Raw genomic sequence first — 9,106 nt, 5'->3', positions numbered from 1 at the left:
ATCTGCTTTGCGATTTTTTGCAAACAACTGTTTTCGGTGCTTTGATCAGGTCTTTACACTTTTTTGTTGTGGACCCTTTTGGAAAAGTTGTTCCCTCAGTTCTCAAGAGTGTACTAGTCAATTATCCAGTTCTCAAGAGTGTACTGGTCAATTATCCTGTACAAATGTCAACCTGGTACATGGATTACGATCCATGTTTGGCAGCATCTGGTCATGAATTTTGCTCATGCTAGTTTCTTGCCTTTAGTTGAACCCAATTTTCACCCCTTTTTGAATTTGGACAAATAAAAGTTCAGTTTTTCCAAATTTTCTCAATTTTCACGGTTTTGTTCAGCTTCGCCCAATTCCTTGATTTAGATGTTCTTAGCCCAATTCCTTGATTTAGCACCCTATTTTTGACCAAACTCATGATTCTGGTGTCTGAGAGTTAGTTCTAAAAACAATAGAGATAGCTTCTACTCAATTGGCCTAAAAGGTACATGGATCGCGATCCATGTTGGGCAGGCAAACTGGGAAAAATCTTCTTAGTTTGTCTCTTGCAAGCTTGTGTATCCTCGATTGCTAGGTTTTCTTGAGTTTAGTTCAGCTTTGAAGCTTGACCATCAATTTTACAACTTTTCAGAGTTATGGTCTTTGGCACCAGAATAAGGTTTTGGACAGTTTTGTACCCTGATTCTTTTGGCCCCATTTGGTGGTGGAGTTTGTTACTTAACAAACTCCTATAAACTGAAGTATATGCACAAACATAAATGAGTTTAACAGTACAAAAATGACAACAAAATGTATGGTGAAACAATCCTTTTCAAGCATGGAAAAATCAAAGAACGAAATACTTCACAGCTTTCTTTGCTCATAAGGAGTAGCACTGGCTGTTCCTTGACTCCACTTTCTATTAAGCACTAAACCTACCTCTGGTTGATTTACTGTCCAAGTGTAAATGGAATAGGTGTCAAAACCTTTGGAAATGATTTTTCATACAACTAGGTCATTCACCACATAAGGATCAACTTTCCCGACAACAGCGTCAATGTTAGTGAGTCACTGCGATGGACGTCTGCACTATAGCTTTTTGGTACTAACATAATGTTCGGGCACACAGACTCGATGAGATTATAGAAGTGAACCTAAAGGACTGTTCATACCTCTACAATAGCAAATCAACCACTTCCTAGTCAAAAAATCAGTCTATGTCCAATCTCACTGCTCTAGGTCATCACGCCTTTTCAGCATCCAAACGAATTTGGAATGCAACAAAACTTAAGGAGAGGTGTTACAATGCCTAAGGGCATATTCCTACCAAGTTTTGCAGTCATCTGGGAAGGTACATAAGTCACGATCTATCCCAAAAAAATGTATAGAAAACTGAAACAGAACTACACGAAAAGATTCCCTCAAGCTTAGAAACACTCTTACAAGGTCAAAACATCAAAAAATAACCATTTAAGACCTCAAATCAATGCATTTAGCTCACAAACAAGATGTCGCGAACTACAACAGAATCGAGAATGATTACATTTAGATTAAAGAGCAAGAGATAAGGAGCACAATGTGCTATTTGGAATCAAATTCTGATTACCAAACAAGGAGAAAGATTGATCACAACTTGCAGCAACAACGCAGCTCTCAGTCGATGTCCCCCAATAAATCCCAAAGATAATGATAATGTGTCCTCCCAACCTAAGGGTTTTGACTTAAAAACTCGGGACCCTTTCCCACGGCCATTTGGCAGCTTACAAGGTTTGTAGGCTTGGACAGAATAAGAAGGAATGATAGACTATATCACATATTGAGAATCATCAACAGCAGAATTACACAGCTTCTTTTGACACTAATTAAATACAACAAAGTTTGGTGTGTATCCGGCTTTTAAGTGACATCCCACTATATCCAAAAAAACATCTTGTAATACCTATTTAAGGCTTGTAAAACCTAATGCAAACCCTCTTTTTTGTTTGTATAGTTTTTGCACTTAATCTCCTCTCTCACTCTCCTTGCTCAATGTCACTGGATACTTTGCTTCAATTGCTTCTCCAGTTGCTTTGTAGTTAGATGCATTATCTGTGACAATGGCACTCACATTTTTAGGTCTCTTGCTCTTTTGATTGAACGCTCATATACATCAGGAAGATATCCACTAGTTTTCTCTTTTAGGGATGTATTGATCGCTTCAAGAAAGACGGAACCTCTTGGACAAATCAACGTCACATTAATCAATGGTTTCTTCTGACAATTTGTCCAACCATCTAGAGCAATTGTGCATCCATACACCAGTACATAATCAAGAGTTGTGCACTTTAAAATATTCTCTGATGTAGTTTTCACTTTATCTAAATATTTTGTATGCATCTTATTATAATCAGGAACCACAAAACCCTTCTTCAATGTGTTCATTAAAGCATCTTTGAAGATAGGATTTCGAATGACATTTAAAGAAATTCCACATGCAACAAATAATTGTGTCCACTTAAGATGGAGTTCAAGCAGCCATTGTTTCTCAAATGCCTGTTGCAAAGTAGGATCACTTGGTGCAGGTTCTCCTCCAGTCCATGCTTCACTTCGGCTTATGTTAGTAGAGCTTCCGGTAGGATTAGAGCTACAATCTCCAGCAAAGGATGAATGACACTCTCCTTGACTTGAATCAGGGGTCGAGTGAGGGTTTTGATCATTCTTGAGTGTCATCTCCATGTCCCTAGCCATAGACGGAGCCATCATTTTGGAACCTCCCTTTTTTTTGCCCTCAAGATGTACTCTCTTTTCCCTGAGCGCCCACTCAGGAATTTTTTCTTCAATACCTCTTGGGGGGTATTTGCAAGATAAAACGTTTCCAAGAATTTTGAACACATGTTCTTTTATCCTATGAGCATTTTTGCTAAAATTATGGCCGCAGGTCTTACACCTTAACTTTGATGTAGTCTTGCCACTGACAAATTCATCTACATAGTTCCACTCGTATCCTTTCACCATCTTCTTAAGATCTGCAAATTCAAACAGGATTAATTACTAAATACACATCTACAATCAAACTCTAATACCATTTACATTACTTTATTCGACAACATTTTCAACCTCTTTAAATTATAAATACCAAAAATAAATTTTTTTCAAGTGTGAGCTTTTACTTTACACATGAATCATGATAAATAAATCGCTTAATCTATCTTAATAACTTTCAAGTGTGAGTAAACTCTACACAAAGCAAGATATCTTTAAAAACCTATCTAAATTACCTCCAAGTGTGAGTGTAACTCTACGCATGGCAAGCAATCAAAATTGACTACTTCTCTAAATCTCTTCTAGGTGTGAGAATGCCTCTACACAAAGAGAGAGATTATTATTTAATCTACCTAAATAGTCTGTAGTGTGAGTATTACTTTACACATGACAGACAATCATTAGATAAATCTAACTTAAGTTACTTCCAAGTGTGAACATAGTTCAACACACAACAAGTAACTCTTAACTTTCACTATCTAATTAAAGTTACTTCTAAGTGTGTTCAACACAAAGCAAATTATTGCTAATTTTAACTATCTTAAATCACCTCCAAGTGTGAGTTTCCTCTACACAAGGCAAGTAATCATTAATATCTTACTTAATTTACCTCCCAATGTAAGATATACTTCACACAAAGCAAATAACTCAAAACTCCAAAGCCTAAAAAAGAAAAATTTATCCAAAGCTCTAATTTTTTACTAAAAAACCTATATGACTAAATTTAAACTGACTATTTTATATTTTTATTGATGTTGTAAAGCTCACCTATAGATGAGATAAGGAAAGAGAGATCAATAGATTGAGCAAAGCAGTCCGTTTTCACGGTATATAAAGAGCTTTATTTCAATCAAAATGACACCATATAATACGGCCAAATAAAGATAGGTGTCATATAATACGTCCGTTTAAAGCGTATTATATGTACAACGTATAACGTACAATGCAACTTAGGTGGTATCCCGTGGGATTCACACTATATACAAAACGGGACGCCACCTGCAAGCGGACAACTTTGATAAAACCCCTATATACGACTCATACTAGGGAATATGACCCCCCTTTCTACGCTTATACGACAATCAATGAAGAAAACTATCATACTCCTATCTTACATATAGAATTTAGGTCTCACATTATCTAATGGAGTAAAACTAGTCAAAGAGTGTGTAGCATAGTGACTGGCAGTGTACTAAGGAACCACTTCTATTGATAACTAGATGTACTTTCAATGTGTATTACTTTGACTTCGAAACTACGTACCCGATTAGCCTGCACTCTGGCGACTCCCCAATTCTGACCCATCCAAAGCTGGTGTAAATCAACCCTTGACCTGCTCCAAATCAACCCTTATCTATGATCGTCTTGATGCAAAATTTGATGTGTGACGTGATAAAAACCTTCCTTTAAATTCCTCCCAATTTTAGTCCACATCAGTGACCAATCGTTACAAGTAATTAACCTGGCACTCCCCCCCCCCCCCCCCCCCTAAATATGATACCCCCCTCCCTTATTTTTTAGCTAGGCAGATAAATTATTGGGGGCCTTCCCCTAACTTATACGCTTATGTAACTTGTAAAAAAACCCCCTCCCCTGCACTTACGTGGTGCGGTAAGTTTTCCATGGTGAATTCCCCAGGGGTGGTATCAGAGTAGTGTTGACGATATCAAAGGTGGAGATTGTGAAGATTAAGCATTGGAAGCTCGAAAATATAATGCAAAGAAGAGTCCGTCCAGCTCAGGGTGCCACAATAAAGTAGTGTGAGTTGTAGCTCAGAAGCTTAAAGGGGGGGGAGGAGCAAGAACAAGTTGGTTGTGGTGATCGTGTCTTTATGTGTGCCCTCGTCGATGTTGCTTGGATCACCTCTGTTGTATCCAAGTCGCCCCATTGCTACCTCAGGGCTTTTCAATCCCCGCTATCTCTCTACAAGGGGGTGCAAGCACCATCGACGTAGCTCATGCACACATCAATCAGTGTGCATCCATTCAGCACCTTATCCCCACGTCAAGAGTCGTGTGAGAAATAAACTGTTCCAATTTTTTGGCAATATTTTTATCATTATTATTATCTTGGCAGTTTGCCTACTAGGAACTCGTTCACACAGTTTCCAAAGAATGTGGAGCGATATGTTAAAGCAGTCGAGGCTTCAAACTTGACCTTCATAACATGTAAAATCGTGTCTACAGTACGATATGATCAAGTCATGATGATGATTGGGAACCTAATATCCCAATTTCATGATGTATGGGTTTAGACACTGCCTTGATGAGCATGATGGCATTGATGGTAAGGCCTTCCATATGAGAACCCTACTTTGTTTGTAAACCACTCTCACAAGGTTAATGGGTAAACCTAAACCAAAGTTTTAGGCATAAACCAAAAATCCCACATGATGGTAGCTCACTAGTGGCACCAAGTTGTGAGAAAACCTAAAACTCAAAGTTGATGAGTATACCAAAAACTCGTTGTGTCATGAGAGTGAAAAACTTTGTTCAAGGGGGTGTGCGATTATGCCAAGTTTAGGTGAAGGGGGCGATTGTTGGGGTCATCCCAACTTGGGTGGACAATCCATGTTGTGAGGTCCCTGCCCCTTGTCGAGAGGAGCGAAGCACCTTTGATAGGTCTCCAATCTTGAGAAAGAAAAACCAATGGAGATTGCCTTAGCTACTACGTAGCCACAGGCACGAACCATTAGTGAAGGATTGGTCCTATCTCGCTATGGTGGAGCGTGACAACCATAACCCTATCTAATTTAAACTATCTATAATCAATTATACCTAAAGGTAAAAATCTTAGAGTGACCAACCTGTGCGCTTTTTTTCGCATATTTCAGAAGCACAGCCGCCAAGGTTTGTCTCTTTTAAGATTTATGACTATAAAAAAAATAGCTTCTAGTGTTGGAAAGTTATCCGACTCATTGGGTCCACCCGTCCATAGAAAGATACCATGAGGGTATCATTCTTCCACTTTCCACACTACACTCACCCTTCTTTTGTTATCTAATTACTACCACACTGTTTAAACATACATGTTCCTTTACTTTATTTATGATACTCGTTCATTAAAACAGCCCTTCAAACAGTATTACAAACAATAGTCGAACAAGAAGTCGTCCAATCTTAAACCAACAACCCTTGGATTAGGTTCACTTAAGCATCTCTATTGGTGCTATTATGTCCGATCGGTATATACATTATTTATAAAAACCCTTGTCATCATGAGCGTCCCATACCGCTCAACAAGTACTCGTTGTGCTAATCTGGACGTACTCTCGCCACAGCAACAACGGTGTCAATCTGGGCGTCATCCTCACACCACAGCAAAACAAAATTGTAGTATCCAGCTGGGCTAATCTGGGTGTACTCCCACCACACATCAGCGGTTCCATCTTGGGCGTCATCTCACGCCTCGACAACTGTCACATAATGCCAGCGTTAATAAGTAGAGAGACTTGAGAGAAACCATACCGAAGGTTTTGGGCAAACATTCTTTCCTATAGCAGCCAGTTTAACCAGAAATTCTTTCCTATATTTTGTCAAACATATGCGAGTTTCCTGGGGTTAAGCCCCTTGGTTTTCATTCGTTTTTTCATTTCAAGAGATAAATAATATATTTTTATGGTCTCGCATATGCAATGATGCATAACCTGAAACTACAAAACTAACATGTATCATAGCTTCGATTGATCCAATTGGTGGAGACATAGCATGTTCTGCAGAAGTTCCCCCGTTACTTGTACCGGCTTCATGATCATTAGCACCTCGGGTTCAAGCACGCTTTGGAGCCATTTTTTTGTACTTGCTAATCCACTAGGGTTTTTCCTCTCTTAGTGGTTTGTGGACGCGTTCTCTCTAAGAGAAATGACAACACTTTGTGAGCATTATAGAGGCAATCTCTATATCTAAAGTGTGACTATGGATGCCCTATTTATAGCTTAGTTTACATTTTCAAGTTAAACTTTACAGTCTTAGACTAACTTTACATTAGTAAGAGAAAATGCTACAATCTGTACATGAGTATTGTTCTTTTGTATAGCTAAACATGTCAGAATTTTGTGGCGTAAATTTTAAATTCTAGATTTTTTCAGGCTATGATTCATAATTTGAACTCAAATATCTTAAATAATGAGTGATGGTTAAAAACATTTAATGCGTAATAGAACTTGTGTGAAATTTGGAAGTAGAGACCTTACAATCTCCCCAACTTAGAATTTGAGATGCCCTCATCTCAAGAACACTGAAGGGTAATCCTTAAGAAGGGTTGTCTCATCTTCCCAAGTAGCATCTTCTACAGGGAAATCCTTCCATAAGATAACATGTTCTTTGATAGATCTATTCCTAAGCTTTCTCTCTTGAGTTTCTAGGATAGTATCAGGTTGGAGTTGTAAAACATCTTAAGCAGGTAAAATGATTTGTTGATCATCAAGGACATGGTCAGGGTTATGTATGTAAGATTTTAATAGACTTACATAAAGTACATCATGCACTTTGAGATGGGAAGGGAATTTTAGTTTATAAGCTTGATCACTTACAACCTTGATCATTTTGTAAGTCCACAATATCCGTAGCTAAGCTTCTTATACCTTCCGAGAGACGGCGGACTGCTCTTTTTGGGATTTACTCGTAAGAAAAATTTGTCACCTTCCTTGAAAATCTGATCAGATCTTTTCAAGTCTGCGTACTTCTTTTGTCGATATTGAGCCGCTTGAATAACCCTTCGAATAGCTTTGGTTTGAGCTTCCATTTCTTCGAGCATTTTCTTTGAGGCTTCTACCCTTATAGTGGGGTCAGAAAAGTTAAGAGGTGATAAACATTCTTGACCATAAAGAGCATTAAAAGGTGTCATTCCAATACTTCTATGAGTAGAGGAATTGTATGCATACTCTACCAAGGGTAGGTATTGAATCCACTTGCGAGGTTCTCTATTGTAGTAGGCTCTGAGGATCTCTTCAATTACTTGATTAACTCTTTTAGTTTGGCCATCAGTTTGAGGATGATAAGCAGTACTAAAACAGAACTGGGTTCCAATAGCTTGAAACAATGATACCCAAAACTTTGAAGTTAACTTGGCATCACGATCGTCGCTGACAATCCTCTTGGGTAAACCATGAATTCTGAAAACCTCCTTCACAAACAGACGAGCAATATCTAAAGCCGTAAAGGTTGTCTTGACTCGGATTAAGTGAGCCACTTTAGTAAGCAAGTCGACTATGACCATGATTGAATCATAGCCAGCTTGAACACAAGGAAACCCGGTGATAAAGTCCATGCTAATACATTCCCATTTCATTTGGGGAATATCTAAAGGATGTAATTTACATGGCATCTTTAGTCTCTCTGCCTTAATCCTTTGACAAGACAAACAATGCTTGACATAGCGAAGGACATCACCCTTCATACCCTGCCAATAGTAACTTCTACGAATTGCATTGATGGTTTTGGCATAACCTGGATGTCCTGAAGTTGGGCCATCATGTGCTTCATATAGGATAGCATTCCTTAGGGTAGAATCCTTAGGTATGCATAGTTGATTCCTATAGTAAATTTTTCCCTTTTTTAAGGAGTAATGTAGAGGTTTAGGCTGATTTGATGATACCCTCTTCACGTAGGATACTAGCAAGCATCTGGTAATCTGCATCTCTGACAGCAGCAGCCGAGACCTTGTCTAAAATAGGGTTGTTAGCCATGGAAATTGCCCCAGAAAAGCTTTACAACTTAGGGAATTTTCCACAACATTATCCTTACCTGGTTTAAATTTAATATCAAAATCATATTCGTGCATGAGCTCTATCCATCTCCTTTGTCTCATGTTAAGGTTAGGTTGGTGGGTAAAAATCCACTTAAGGCTCTTGTGATCTGTTACCAATTGGAATTTGCATCCCAATAGATAATGTCTCCATAGATTGAGAGCGTGAATAACTATTAGCAATTGTAAATCATGTGTAGCATAAGTTACTTCAATAATCCTAAGCTTTCGAGAAGTGTAAGCTACAGGCCTTCCTTCTTGAGTAAGGACTCCTCCTAATGCAAGGTTACTAGCATCTGTGATCACCTCAAATTCTTGGGTGAAGTCTGGAAGTTTTAAGAGAGGTTCTAAAGCAAGATACTCCTTAAGC

The sequence above is a fragment of the Adiantum capillus-veneris genome, chromosome 9 (genome assembly GCF_014529385.1).
Source record: "Adiantum capillus-veneris isolate H3 chromosome 9, ASM1452938v2, whole genome shotgun sequence".
NCBI classification, from domain to species: Eukaryota; Viridiplantae; Streptophyta; class Polypodiopsida; order Polypodiales; family Pteridaceae; genus Adiantum; species Adiantum capillus-veneris.
Note: the sequence above shows the minus strand (reverse complement) of the source record.